The sequence below is a fragment of the Marmota monax genome, unplaced genomic scaffold (genome assembly GCF_021218885.2).
Source record: "Marmota monax isolate L192 unplaced genomic scaffold, Marmota_monax_Labrador192_F-V1.1 WCK01_AAM20220418_F8-fsc00182, whole genome shotgun sequence".
Classification (NCBI taxonomy): Eukaryota; Metazoa; Chordata; class Mammalia; order Rodentia; family Sciuridae; genus Marmota; species Marmota monax.
This window is the reverse complement of record NW_026693043.1, coordinates 1,577,397-1,593,983: the sequence shown is the minus strand read 5'-3', so window position 1 is coordinate 1,593,983 and position 16,587 is coordinate 1,577,397.

Genomic DNA, 16,587 nt, shown 5'->3' with positions numbered 1-16,587 from the left:
CTTTTGGGGGGACATCTCACATCCAAACCATAACACTCGCCAACTTTGTTCAGGTCTTAGAATTGTTTGCCCAGTACAAAAGATTCAAGGTTGAGGAGGGATGTCAATTTGGACATAAGCTCTGTTCATCTTGGATTCAGTATTCAGGCAAATTAGGAAGTCCCCTGTTTACATGGCAGGAAAAGGACTTTCAAGAAAAAGCACAGCCAACCAGTTAGGCTCAAAACTAAGGGCTTGTAGACTTAGGGATCACCAAAAATCTGATTGCAGATATTTTAGTTATATTTTTGTGTATCTATTGATGTAATATATTATCAGAATGCTAACTGCCCCCCCCCAAAAAAAGATTAACATGGTGATCAAAAGAAATAATTTATTTGGGAAACAAAGAATTGGAATTTGCCTACACTAAATCAGGGAAGTCCTGAATAGTGTCACATAGGGCAAGTACAGGAGACAGTGTTTGTTTGTATGTTTGTTTGATTTACGAGAGGTTTTTAATATGAGGGATTTCCACAGAAGGATCTTTTTGGAGGCAGTTATTGTCTGGGCAGAAATCCTAAACTACAAATCCATTCTGATGTTTAGTTGAAAAGTGTACTCCTGGCTGAGAGATGCTGAAGACAGGTGCATACTGACTTTAGTTGTTTATCCAAGTCTACTAGAACATTCTCTGGTTTCATCTTTAGCAGGCGAGAGTGCAAGCCTCTCAATTTCCAGACTCCACTTTAGAAAGTGTTAGCCTTAATCACTTCATTTTGTTTCACAATAGTATTTACATATTTGGAGATTTGTGAGCATTTAGGAAAGTATCTCTCTCAAATATCACAAGATTAAAGTGTTATATGATTAATCTTTTCAATTCTGTTAAATAATATTTAAAATGGTTCCAAAAGTATGGAGAATCAAGATACTTATATAAGCTACTAAAGGAAACTGAAATCCATAGCAAATAATAAGTTATTTACTTAGATTTTTCTGGGGGGGGGGTGTTTCCATTAGGTTATAGTAGAACAGCATCTACCTGAGCAGGGGAATTTATTTATGTATTCAATAAATATTTATTGAGGGCTTACCTGTCAGTATAAGGCCTATGTAAATAGTATACTTAGGGGGGAGGAGTGTCTTGAAGGCAGCAAGATATGGGCCCTGCTTTCAAGTTATTTCTACTTCAGTTTGACTAAAAATAAAAATTATAGTTTCTATCTCCATGACATTTTACAATTTTCAAAATTTTAAGCTGGGCACTATGCTGCATGCCTGTAGTCCCAGCAGCTCGGGTGACCAGGACAGGAGGATCACAATTTCAAAGCCAGTCTCAGCAAAGTTGAGGCCCCAAGCAACTCAGTGAGACCCTGTCTCTAAATAAAATACAAAATAGGGCTGGGGATGTGGCTCAGTGGTTGAGTGCCCCTGAATTCAATCCCCAGTACCCCCCCCCCCAAATTTAACACCTGTTCTCATTTCATTCTCAAAGATTTTTGTAAGGCAAGTACTATTAACTCAATTTTAAAGAAAAGGAATCTGAAGTTCCAAGAGGTAAAGGGCATTTTTCAAAGGCCATGAGGTTAATACATAATCACAATTCAAACCCAGGTTTTCTGAGTCTAGCTTTAATGTTCTCATTTACTGTAGTTGCATCTTGAAAAGAGACTGTCAAGGTAAGAGAGAAAGAACTGAACATTGTTTTGATTAATTTTCCCATGAGGTCCTGCAGTCCATCTGGCCTTAGCAAAAACACCATGGAAGAGTAGTTGTGTGGGGGGTGGGGCTTGTTTCCTACCTTCCAAAGGTTTTCAAATAAACTGGATGTTAAGAAGCATATAGGGAAACAACTTTAATGAGCAATTAGAAGACTTGAAAAAGAATTAATGGGATTATAACACAATCAGCCTTGCTATGAAATGGCCTTTCTCCTTCTGCAGCTTACAATGTTCATCTTGTTCAGAATTATTTGTCCCAGTGACTGCCACAGGATCTGGGATCTAGAAAGTATAGATCCCCAATAAAAATGTGTTGCATAAATAGAAGATAGATAAATGGAGCAAATAGATAACCTCAAGGCATACTTCAGTATACAGTGTAACTTCAAATATGATAAAGTAGTTATAGAATAGGAATTAGATGTTTTATTTAATACAGGAGGTTTGGATAATTGACTATTTGGAGAACAACAAGTTAGAACTCTCACAATATAATCTCATAATGTCAAGTAAATTCGAGATGAATCAAAGAGTCAAATGTTAAGAACAAAGTCATATTTTTTAAAATACAGAAACTACAAATGACAATTTTATTGATTTCTGACTGAAAAGTGATTCCAAAGTATAAAAATAATGTAGGAAGTCACAATATAAATAGCTGGCAATACAATTACATAAAAATACTTGGTTTTGGCTCGATATTTTTGAACAATTATTGTCCAAAGACAGTATGAATGTTATGTGATGATCTGGGAAATATATTTAAAATAAATAAGAAAAAGAAATATTAGTCTCTTAATATACTAAAAAAAACATAGGAAAAAATCCCATAAAATATAAAAAGCCAACAACTCAATAGGAAAAACATAAACACACTAAGAAAAATGGTAAAAGAACATAAAAATTCATTTTTAGATGAAAAATAGAAAATTGCTGAAAAACTCAATCTCACTGTTAATTGAAGAAAAATACAAACAATAAAATACTCTTACATGTTACATTTGTAAAAACTAAAATTACTATGTTCAATGCTTATCTAAAATCATGTTTTATATTTCGAGGCAGTGGTCAAACAGGTATGGATATTATATGTGTTATTTAAAGTGTTGGCATTTAGCCTCTGAATACCTTCTCCATTGGGAAAAAAAATTCATTGATCTACTAATAACATATCTTAGTAGAAAGTCATTGGCAATGTATAAACTAATTGTGGGTTTGATATGTATGTAAATATCAGTTTACCATGACTTAATTTTGCATATTCACACTATAGAAAGCTAGTTGGTTCTGTTATTAGTCTTGTGAGTCTTCTGTTTGGAAGGATTCACAGCAAACTCTTTACCTTTATTTTATCAAATCTATAATGTGTATATTTTTAAATGTATGTCTTCATTCCTAGATACTAATTTACAAGTATCTTTACATATTTAAATACAAGAACTATAACATATAATAGTGTGCTTGTTAAAGTGTGCTTAGCTCATCTGGATATACCTACACTGTTAAATAAAGTGTAAACATTAATCATTAAAACAGTTTTTACTGTCAAGGTGGCGCATGCCTATAATCCCAGTGGCTTGGGAGACTGAGGCAGGAGGATTGAGAGTTCAAAGCCAGCCTCAGCAATGGTGAGGCTCTAAGAGACCCTATCTCTAAATAAAATACAAAATATGGCTGAGTTCAATTCCCAGTACAAAAAAATTTTTTTTTGATTACCAAAAACAAATAAACAACAAGAAATGTTCAGTACTACCAAAGGCATGATTAAGTGGCTCTTCCATAAACTGGTGGTAGGAATGAAAATATTAAAAATTTTCCATTAGGCAATTTGGCTATGGTTTTCAAAAGTTTTAAATGTAAATACATTTTGAATCAGTAATTCTCTTTCTATAAAATCATTCTAAGGAAATAATCAGGGATGCAAAGAAAGGTATATGCAATGAGGTTCATCATAGCCTTCTTGACAATAGTGAAAAAAGTGTAAACAAAATAAATACTCAACACTAGGGAATTCTTAGGCAAATGTTTCATAAGATGGAATGCTATGTTGTCATTTTAAATTAGATTATAAACCAGGAGCAGTCATGGTGCACAACTGTTATCTCAGTGACTTGGGAGGAGGACAGATGCAGGAGGATCACAAGTTAGAGGCCAGTCTCAACAATTTAACAAGACTCTGTCTAAAAATAAAAAGATAAAAGGACTGAGGGTGTAGCTCAGTAGTAAAATACTCCTGCATTCAAACCCCAGTTTGAATAATTCATAAAACTGAATAATTCATAATTTAGGTGAATGTTTACTGAAATATGAAATATTTTATATATCCAAAATGGTCAAAAGCAGATTATAAAAGATATTATAACACTAATGTACAGATAGAGTAGAACAGAAAGATAAAGAAGGAGAAAGAGAGGGAAGAAAGAGAAAGATAGAAGGGAAAAAAGAAAAAACTGATGGAATAGCAAACTCAAGGTTTGTTGTCAATCTCAGAATATAATATACAAGGGATTTCTTATTGGCTGTTTTTGCTTTTCTGTGTTTTCACAAATTTGTCACATTTTTGTAGTTGAAAAAATATTTAAGACTGCAAAGAATATCCAGAAACCTCTGGTCAGTAGGATTTACAAATATTCTTCCTGATACTTCATATGTTTTTCAATATTTTTACAGAAAGTGTGAATTATTTTCATTGAAAGGAAGAAGCAGGTTTCTGTAACACAAAGAATATATGCATCTCTTATCTTTGACATTTTATTTTCAACATGAACCACATAGTATCTGTACACTACTATAAAATATATTTTTAATAATAAAGATCAAGTCTGAATAATGTAGAATAAAGAGTTCAAAATGGATACAAATGTGGCAATGACTCCAAGGTATGAAATATCCTTTCAGTACTATCCACAAGGAAATTTACAGAAATGAAGACTTATGCCCCTTATTTTCTGCTTGGCTTCCATGGAAGCCTGTGGGATGAGGAAGGCTTAGCTGTGCTAAGAATTTGAGGAAGTGAGAAACAAACAGTGGAGGTGTGGCTAAGTGGAGAGATCATAAGAGTAATATTTAAAGGGTCTGTACAAATTTTTCAAGATCCTATAAGTTAACAAAAGGTTGCTGTAAGTCATCTATTGATTTTATCTTTGTTTGAAATTTAAATGACATTGGGGGGTCTTCTCAATAAATAATAAAATAATAATAATAATAAAATAATAATGGCTGGCATTTATTGAATGTTTGCTCAGTGTTAAGCACTGTATCAAATTTTGGCCATTAGTATTTCTTTTAATTTGAACAGCAGACCTGTGGCAGGAACTATATGAATCTCCATTGGACAGATTTTAAATGGTGAGTCTCAAAAAGTTGAAGTAAAAGTAACTTGTTCAAGTTCTTAGAAAGAAGTAGAACCAAAATTTAGAATCAGGTTTATCTGAATTTAAACTGCAATAACCTAATAATACATTGCTTAATGAGTCTACTAAAGCTAAACAATACTTCCTAAAATGCATTCTTATGGTGAACAAAAAATACTCACTAGACTGTTAAGCAGCAGCGCTATTCTTTTTTCATTTTTTTATTATTAGAGCTTCATAGTTATACATAGTAGTTGGTTCATCCCAAAAACTCATATATGCATGGAATTGGATTTCAGTTCATGATCCCCCACTTTCCCCCCCATCATCTCTCCTCTCCCCAGTTCTCCTTCCTCTATTCTACTAGACTTCCTTTCATTCATCTATTTAGTTACATTTGATTGGTTCGTTTTACTTAGTCACAAAGGTGAAATTCTCTGTGGTATATTTGTAAATGCACATAACATGATTTTTTTGGGGGGGTACTAGGCGTTGAACCCAGGGCACTTAATCATTGAGCCACATCCCCAGTCCATGTTATCATTTATTTAGAGACATGGTCTTGCTAAGTTACTTAGGGCCTCACTAAATTGCTGAGGCTGGCTTAGAACTTGTGCTCCTCCTGCCTCAGACTCCAGAGTCACTGGGATGGCAGGCAGGCACCACCATGCCCAGCACTTAACATGATTTTAAGAATTCATTCTGCATTGCCTCCCCTTACCCACCCTTCCACTTAGCCTCTCAATCAATCTTCTCCTACATTACTGATGTTCCCTTTATCTTTACAACGTCCTATCCTTGTCTTCCCCTTTTCTTTATTTTACTCTAGCAGCAACACTATTCTTAAAAGCCCCAAACAAGAAACTGTTGTAGAAGTGACCCACCTGCAGAGCTGAAGAGACTGGGGGCGTGGAGTGGGGGTTGGCAAAAACTGGTTCTTGCTATCTGGCTCAAAGGATTTCAAGTGAATGGCACAGAGTATAGGCAAATTTATTTTAAAAAGTGAGAGCAGAGATGCCCAGTATAGGCACTTCGTGGATCCATCTCTCAGGGGAGAACCACAGTGGAGAGCTCTTAAAGAGTCTGGACTTTTTAAGGGATTTGGCTTCCTTTGTTCTTGCCTTAGTTTCTGATTTCCCATAAGTGGTTTATTACTCTCTGTATAACCCTCAGCAGATTTTCTTTGAGAGGGTGGTGATGATCTGATCACAAGGTGTGGGTGTAACATGATTTTCAAACAATAGTTCCCTTAAAGGGTTATAATTGACTATGACTTGGGGAAGTTGGGCATACCAGTTCCCATTTTCCACATGCTTTTCTGCTTTGATAAAGTTCCCTGTGATTTCTGATCCTGTGACCTATGGACTCTCTTCAGTGTGTACGTCTGATGCCCTCCCTGTAAGTTACTACCTTTCATTGTCCTCCCTCAACCAGCATGCTCATGGTTGCCTGTTTACCTAACAAACTACCCAAATACACATCAGCAGTTAGATAAACAAATTGTAGTACATATGCATATTCCACATGGAATGCCATACAGCAATGTTATCATTGGGGTGTCCAGTTTGGATCCAGGTCTTTGGTGTCCCAAACAAAGTATTGAGCAAGACACACAAAAGTAACAAAGTACAGATTTATTGAAGGTGAAGGTCAAGGTAGCACTCTGTAAGGTGGAGTGGAGTGGGCCAAACAAGAGAGAGAGGATGAAGGTCCCGATTTTTGGAAATTAGTGTCTTATAACCTGAGCTGTGAGGCGTTTTCTTCCCAATACAGACCTGATTGAAGACCCTACCCATTTGCTACCATTGGTAACCTTATGATAACTGATTAGAAGACTGTTCAATTTTCCCCCCATTGATTACTTTAGAAAATCTAATTAGAAAACTGTCCACTTTACTGCCATTGTTCATTTTAGAACTCTGAACCTGTAAGAGGAGTTGTCAAGGGCAATAAATCCTCAGTGGTGGGAGTTAACATGATAATGGGACTTATCACAAACAGGGATATGATGATGGGAACAATCACAGCCTCTGAGACAGGAGTTCCCTGTGTTTCTCCTTTGTTAGCAAAACAATAAAACTTCTTTTTCCTTTTTCTCAAAATGTCCTCATTATTGGATTGGCATCGTGACAAAGACCAATCTTTTGATAACATGACTAGTGACTCCAGAAGAAGAAAGCAAAAATGCTTCTCAACTTATGATGAGGTTAGTCCTGATAAACCCATCATAAATTGAAAATATTGTAGCTAAAAAAATTATTTAATATACCTAACCTGCCACCTGCCTTAGGTTAGTAGCACAATATACCATGGAGTATTAATTGTTTCCACTTGTGGTCTCTGGGTTGACTGGGAGCTGTGTCTTTCTGCTGCTGCCTAGCATCTGGAGACAAGATCAGAGGGCAGATTGCCAGTCCTGGAAAAGATCAGAATTCTAAATTTGAAGTTCAATTTCTCCTGAATATGTTATCACTTTTGCATAAGTCAAACCACTATATGTCAGGGAACTTTTATAGTTGATGACAGACATCTGGTTTAGTGTCTTTGATGAGGGAAACTAAAACATACTCTACACACAGGAAAATAGCACAACGTGATAAAGGAGAATCATGGAAATACTGATCTGATAATGATCCGCTTTCTGAGATATAAACAATTAACCCTGGGGAGTGACAAATAATGTGCCACAACAAGCTCACTTGGTTACCTTTCCATCAGAATTAAGAACCACAGTGTGTCTGTTTGGACAGCAGGAAAGTGTTTGCTTTAATATCACCACCTGCAGAATGAAATTCAACCAATTAAGTTAGGAAATTGCCATTTGTACATAATTATTATTTAGCCAGTTTCTAACTTCACAGTTCTGCAGCCATTTGAGGACAAGGTCTCAAAACTGCCACAGGGTGTGGTGTTGGAGCTGGTCTATTTTAACTTAATGATCTGGAAGAGGAAATAACCAGCATGGTAATGGCATTGCAAATGATGCTAAATTGGGAGAGTTGCAAATGCTAATAAAGGCAGAGGAACAAAATGGGAAGACTTTGCTGATAAAATCTGGGCTTTAGTGAATAATACCAGTGCATTGAATTCCCAATTCTCTGCCCTAGCAATGGATTGCTGCACACACTCCTTTGTGCTAAAAAATAAAGGCCTCATATCTTAAAAATTGAATATTCTATCTCAGCATTGCAATTTCAAATAAACCTTCTCAAATTTTAGAACAGTTCCATATTTACAGAAAAAAATGTGAAGGCAGTACAGAGAGTTCCCATATATTCCACTTCCAGTTTCCCCTATAATTAACACCTGACATTAGCATGGCACATTTGTCACAATTAATGAACCAATATTGTCATATTTTTATTTTTAAATGTTTAGTTTTAATTGCAAATTGACAGATTATAATAGTATCTATTTACAGGGTACAAAATGATATTATGATTTATGAATACAATATGGAATAATTATATCAAGCTAATTAACAAATTGATATTTAGTCTTATGGTGAGGACACTTGAAATTTACTCAGCAATTTTGAAATGTATAATATGTTATTGTTTACTGTATCTCTACATAAGAAAACAAATGTATTACTTTTATCTAATTGAGGCTGTGTACCCTCTAATCATTATTTCTTCATTACCCTCTTCCCACAGCTCTACTCTCTCTTTTTTTGAGTTCAATTGTTTTAAATTCTACTCAGAAGTGAGAACATGTGGTATTTGTCTCTCTGTGCCTGACTTATTTCTCTTCATCCATGCTGACACAATTTCCCTCTTTTTCAAGGCTGAATAGTATCCCATTGTGCAGATATACCATACCTTCTTTATCCATTCATCTGTTGATGGACACTTAGGTTGATTCCATAACTTGGCTATTATGAATAGTGCTACAATGAACACGGGAGTCCAGGCATCTCTTCAACATACTGATTTCACATCTTTGGGGTATATACCCAGAATAGGATTGTTGGATCATATGGTAATGCTATTTTCAGTTTTCTTTGGGTTTTGTTTGTTTATTTGTTTGTTTGTACCAGGGATTGAACTCAGGGGCACTTACCCACTGAGCCACATCCCTAGCCCTTTTTATTTTTTATTTTATAACTGGGTCTCACTAAGTTGCTTAGGGCTTCGCTAAGTTGCTGAATGTCGTGACCCCTTGCCCGCAAGGAAGACGCAACTCAGGAATCTTCTTTCAGCAGTTTATTCAGGCCCTTGATATTTCTTCTTCTCTCCCTCGGATGCCCCTCCCAGCCTTAATAAAGCATCTCAAGCCCCAATGCGAAGCTGCCACGTGGAGCTTTCTCATAGGGTGGTGAAAAACCATGCGCCAACTCTCCCAAATAAGGAGTTGTTTGTCACAGACCACAGCGGAGCCAGCGCCATCTTGTAATGGCGACCATAGTCTGCAGAAACGGCAGAAGCGGCTCACCACAGCTGAAACTGGCTTAGAAGTTGCAATCCTCCTGCCTCAGCCTCCTAAGTTGTTGGTATTATTACAAGTGTGTACCACCATGCCTGGCTGTTTTCAGTTTTTGAGGAACATGCACACTGTTTGCCATAAAGGCTTCTCCCTTTTCTCCACATCTTTGACAATACTTGTATCTTTTGTCTTTTTTATAATAGCCATTTTTACTGGGTGAGGCAATAGCTCACCGTGGGTTTGATTTGCATTTCCCAGATGATTAGTGATGTTCAGCATTTTTCCTGACTTCTTGGTCCTTTTTATGTTTTCTTTCATTAATTAATTATTTTAAATTCCTTGTCTGATAATGTTACCAGAGTCCTAGGCCAGAGGCCAGACTTTGGGGGTCCAGTAAATCAGGTCTAGCCACTTGCACCCCCAAAACCAAACAGAAAAGGTAATGGTGAAAAGGATGAAAGGAAATTTAATCAGTGAAGTAACACCAGGAAGACAAGCTGACCCATGAGGTCTGATAGAAAGGGGAATGAGGGGCAGGGTTATGGGACATGAACAACTGGAGGCTTTTCACAGCTTCCAAATAGGTGATCTTGATTAGGTGCAATGTGTCCATTACCTCAGGAGTGGTCAGGAAGGGCTTTGCCTGTGATTTCACAAAAGCTGCTATTGCTTACTGGGTAGCTTCAACTCATCACAACATATTTATTGGACCAGACCTTGTTCCTGGAATCCAAGGTTTGTTAGATTCAAAATGGAGGCAGAGATGCCAAGTCTTTAGTCCTGCTTTTAACCACCCACTGGACATTTGTAGGCAAAAGTGAAGAGTCTTAAATCCCTGTTACAATAATTCCAAAAACTGTGTCATACTTGAGTCTGGTTCTGGTGATTGCTTTATCTCTTCAGACTGTTTTCCTTGTAATTTGTTGTTAAAAGCCAGAATGTTGTGTTGGGGAATAGGAATTGAGGTACATAGGCCTTTAGTGTGAAGATTTGTGTTAATTTGGCAAGAAGTTGAGATATGTTTAAAAATTTGCTGTCGTGATAGGTGACAGACTTCAAAATCATTTAGTGTCTTTGTGTTGGTCTCCTCTCTTGACTTTGTGCTTTCCAAAGTCCTCCTGCTTCAGGAAAGTCTGTGTCTTACAAATCTTTCAGCTACAAACTATTGTTATATTGGTGCCCCATTGGTGTGGTTTAAATATATGAGTAGGGATACTTCTAGAATCTTGTGATTAAACCTCAGTGTTTTAGTGGTTTTGTGGCTAAGGGATATAATCTTCACAATAATTTCTCAGGCTTTTTCTCCAGAAACCATACTATTTTCTGACTGAAGCATTCACAATCTTTTTCCCATGCCTGTGAACCATAAGGTGATCTTTCTTCAGTCTTCACCAGGAAAATATGGTGGGTTGCTGGAGGTAAAACCCACTAAACTCTGGGGCCCCATGAATTTCTACTCTAATATTGGTCCACATTCAACCTCCAGAAATTCCTGAGAATTACCACTTGCATGCTCCTATCAGTTTGTCTCAGCTGATCTCCATTGGGACTCTCTGAATGGACTCATCTTTACAGATTTCAGGGTGACCATTTGTCCTACAAAATTAGTTCTCTTGTGGGTCCAAGAAGAGTTGTTGAATTTCAATTTGTCTAGATTCTTCTTATAAGCAGAAGAATAATGACTTTCAAGCTCTCTTCATATTAGAGCTGAAAAAATATCTATGCTGCATTGAATTTTAATCAAATAATACAACTAAATGATGCCAAGTGGTCTGTTTGTAAGAAGGACATTGGGAAATGGTATTTATTGAATACCTAAGTTCATATAGCTTACTAATTTCATTGATAAATAATTGTTGAATTCCTATTATTCTAGAGGTTCTAGGTACTATTCTAGAGGATAGGTTACCTCAAGGAACAATAGAAAGTCCTTGCCTTTGTGAAACTTACATTCTAGTCAGAAGGAGACTGAAGATGATAATAAATGCTATACAGTAAAATAAAACTGGGTAAGGATGATAGAGAATGATGGGATGGAGGTTTACATACAATTTTAAAGAGAATGGACAGAAAGGGGCCCTCTGATGAGATAAAATTTGGAAATAAAACCAAAGGAAATGAAGGAGTAACTCCATAGTCTACTGAGAGGATAAGGATTCAGGGGACATGATGAAGGCCAGTGTGTCTGACTGGAATGATGAGAGAGAGAGAGTCAAAGTAGAAGAAGAAGCAGGAGGCCTCAGCATTGGGAGCCTTATCAAGCACAGTGAGGATTTGAACTATCACTCTAAATAAGATATGAAACCACTGTAGAATTTTCAACAGAATGACATGAGTTGAATTCTTTTAAAAGGCTCTCTCTGTGTCATGCATTGAAAACAGACTCCTGAGGGTGGGGAGGACAAAATGGAAGCTAAAGAGATTATTTAGAACACCAATAAAATAATCCAGGCAAAATATGATAGTGGCTTGGAAATAATGTGATCAGATTCTGGAATTATTTTGAAAGTAGAGATATGACTCCTGATGGATTGGTTATAGTATTTAACTCTCATGTTTGGTTATGAGATGTCCCCCAAAAGCTCCTGTCAATGCAGGAATATTCTGAGGTGAAATGATTGGATTGTGAGAGCTGTGACCTAATCAGTTCATCCTATTTGGAATGGACTGACTGGGTGGTAACTGTAGGCAGGTGGGGCATGGCTGGAGGAGATGGGTCACTGGGGTCCTGCCCTGGATAATTCATTTTTCCTGTGATCCCTGCTCCCACTCTGCTTCTGGACTCCTCCATAAGCTGAGGAGCTCTCCTCCACTGGGCCCTCTTCCATGATGTTCTACTTCACCTTGGACTCTGAGCCATGGAATTGGCTGTCTATACACTGAAAACTCTGAAATCTTGAGCCCCAAATAAAATTTTCTTCCTCTAAGTTGTTCCTGTTTGATATTTTGGTCATGGTGACAAAAAAAAGCTAACTAAACCCCCTAATAAAAGCCCTTAAAAAATAAAATTACCTATGGGAAATGAGAAAATTGACCCTCAAGGAGAGGTGATCTAGGCTCCCAAGCTAATAAATGGCAAATCGAAACTTAAAACCAAATCTGTAAGGCCCCAATCCCCTAATTCTGAGTCTCCCACTCACAGCCTATTACAGTTATGAAGGATATTTGTTCCTTGTTTAGCCTACCAATTTATCTCATAGAAGAACAAATTAAATCCCCCAATGGTTACAGGACACCTGAGTGGGTTTCTTTCCACTCCACCACACTTCACTGTTATTTGATAAGCAAGAACAAGTAGCCAAAAGTAACAAGTAATTGTTAATGAAAGTTAAATTCACAATAAAATGGCTCTATTACCAAATCTGCTGCATGTAGGTCATCTTCAAGGAGGCACCACAAGACAGGAATGATGTGCAGTATATTGCACTCTGGACACCACCTGTATTTTTACTCATTAACAAAATCATACAATATCTGAGGGATGTTTTAAAAATAAGAAATGAAGTAGTCAAGCAAACAAAGGACTCCTGTATCAGTGCTATGAACATTTACACTGTGGAACTGCTTAGGATACAGTAGCAGCTTTATTCTGTTCATCTTAATTGGCCATTTTCTCCTAGAAAATATATTCCTGGGATGTAGACAAGAATGATATCCCCTAAAAATAAACCAGGGGCTTTAGAAAAGCTTTTTAGTCCTTCAACTCAGTCTACTATCTATTAAGACCGTACTATGTGCCAGAAACCAGGAAGAGAGACTTATGCGTTGCTCATTTAAATCTTCAAACCAATCTAATGTGTAGACCTTGTTATACCCATTTTACAGATGAAGTGATAAAGTCAACTGATTTGTTGGTCTTTCTTTAGCTCACAGAGAACCCTAGTTTTACTTGTATAGCTTCACTTTCACAAGTCAATCAAGAATGACAGTGCTATGTGATGTCTCTCTTCCACTATGCTATGAATGTCTTGAGTGGTGGAACCTTTCTTTTTTTTTTTTTCTTTCCTCTTCTGTATTTCACTGTGCCTAAAGAACACACATCTTTAGCCCCAAATATTTCACTTAATCCCATTTATTCCTGACAGCAGCCCTATGTGATATTGTTTTAACAACTTCCTCTTCACTCTGTTGGTGAGAGGGAGTCCCACCCTAGGGTTATGAACACATATGAACCCTTGACACCTGGCAATGAACATACAAGGCTGTCAGCAGATCATTAGTTACATGTACTCACAGCCCAGAGGAGAAGGACACTATACTACACACAGCCTCATGGAGGTTATTCTAGAGGACAGAGTAAACAACCAGAGGCTATAGGAAGCAAATTTTACAGTTTCGTCATAGGATAAGGGCTCCTGGTTCCCATGGGAAGATGAAATTTGTTTGTTTGAGCAATTCCATGAGATGGCAATCCCATACTCAGGGATAGATAAGTAGGAACTGTGCTTCATTCTGTAACAAGGGGAATTGTTTGCCTACATGATCTTATCTGTCGGAATAGGATGAGGAAGGGAACTTTTAGTTACTCCTTTCTAAAGCCCTCATGATTTTACCAGATATCAAAGCAGAGCATAATATTGGGCCTGTGAAGGCTTTTTATTTAATTTTGTTTTTAGTTGTGGATGGTCACAATACCTTTATTTTATTTATTTATTTTTATGTGGTGCTGAGGATGGAACCCAGTGCCTCATATGTGCTAGGTAAGCACACTACCACTGAGCCACAACTCCAGCCTAACATGAAGTTTTAATATGTAGATCGTTGCTCTTGAATGTTTAGACTGCCATTATCCACAATAGCTTTTACTTTGTTTTTAAATATTTTAATAATTGTTGCTGTTCTTCTTGTATCTCCTTTTCCCTATATATCAAGTTATCCTGGCTTCTGCTTTAAGTTTCAATGTGTTAGCTGTCCATAGCTAATATGATTTGTAAAATATACATTAGAGTATTTGCTTTTCCTCCAAATGTTCTGGATCATTCTATTTCAAACATGAATTTCAAGGCAGAATAACAGTTTTTGTTGCAGTTTTTCTGGGAGTAATTTGCTTAGTTGTAATATATTATAGTGACAATAGTCAGGGAGAGGGGTCCCATGGGGCTGCTGTTTGTAGATTTTGAAATATAAATACTAATTTTCAGGCATAAAATATTCAGAGAATTTTAAGCCAAACAGATTACACATGTAATTTGCCAATGCCAATAAACTGCATTGTAAATGAATTGGATTGCTGGTTGCTGATAATCTTCAGAGCCTGGAGTCTAGTTAACCATTTAGCCCATTTAGCTGTGACACAGACCTCCAAACTTTAAAGTTTGTCACCTCTCCCAGTGAAAGGAGATCACAGGGAACAAAAGGAAAGCTAATGACAACATGACAAGTTAGCAATTAATATCATTCTCCATAAAATAGCACTAAAGTTCAGATGAAGGCAAAGTATATTATCAAAATAACAGGATCTTCTGATAGAGAAAACTAAAATATGCAGTAATAGACCCAGTAATCCTACCTCCACAAATGTATACCAAAGATATATTGGCAAAAATATGAAAAGAATGCACCAGGCTAATCATTGCAGTACTGTTCATAATAGCCAAAGATTAGAAATAACTCAAATATTTATCATCAGGTGAAGGATTAAATTAAATATGGCACATCCACCCAACAGAGTTCTATACGGCTATAAAAAGGAGTGAAAACAAGTCTATATAATGCTGGTTGGATAAAGTGAGTATCTATATTAAGAAAGGAAGGAGGAACAATCATAGGTCAGAAGAGACATGGAAAACATCAACAATGTGTGAAATACAAATACAATGTGTGAAACTTGAGTACTGATTTTCTGTACTACATAAAAGATATTTTTGAGACATCTAGGAAAAATCAAACACAGACTGAACATTATTTAATAGAGAATCATCGTTAACTTTCTGGGAGTGCCAATGATATTGCGTCATGTTTCCTTTAAAAGTCCTTATTTGGGCTGGGGATGTGGCTCAAGCGGTAGCATGCTCGCCTGGCATGCGTGGCCCGGGTTCGATCCTCAGCACCACATACAAACAAAGATGTTGTGTCTGCTGAAAACTAAAAAATAAATATTAAAAAATTCTCTCTCTCTCTCTCTCTCTCTCTCTCTCTCTCTCTCTCTCTCTCTTTAAAAAAATAAAAATAAAAGTCCTTATCTATAGATACAATCATTGACATCTATGGGAAAAAAAATGATCTGACCTCTGGATCTCACTTTTAAAATACTCTAGCAAAAAAAAAAAAAAAAACAGGTGGGGAAGAGGTAGAAGAAACTAAAACATCTATTTTTTTCTACTTTTGGTATAGCTGAACATTTTCGTAATAAGTTAAAATGGATATAATACACATATACATATATACACAGGTATACATACATAAATATACTGTTTGGAGAGGTATAGAAATAGGGATAGATGATAGATATAGATAGATGTAATAATAATAATGATGAATCATGATGATGATAGATAGATAGATAGATAGATAGATAGATAGATAGATAGATAGATAATAGATTGGAAAGAAGGGAAAAGAAGACAGAGACAGAAACAGACAGAGAGGGAGAGAGCTGGATACCACCAAAGAGATCTGATCCAGTTGAACCTGGGGCCAAGCTTATATATTTGAATTTTTTTAAAGGCTCAAAGTTCATTGGCATTCTCATTAATCCAGCCATAGGATTCAGCCTTTGGAGGTTAAAGATTCTTGAAGATTTTGACTATTCAAAAGCCACACTGAATATTGAAGCCATAATGAATACAACAAATTTTCTCTCAGATAATTCTAAAAGCCCTTTAGTGTTCTTAAGTGACTTAGGGTTACGTGAATAACATGGATTTTTATCTCAGTCTACTTTGATGTTCAGATCTGCTGATTAGCGGAGTACTGGTTGACAGAATGCCAGATACAGACATAATACGCTTAAGTCAACTTGAGGGCAGGGCTGGCATCATGTCTGCCTTTTATAACTGTCCAGTGTCTGCCACTTCAAAGGATTACAGAGGGGATAACAAGGATATCTGTGTAAGTGTTTCAGAGTCCTCAAAGAACCACCTTCAAAAAGATCCCAGGTATTAGTG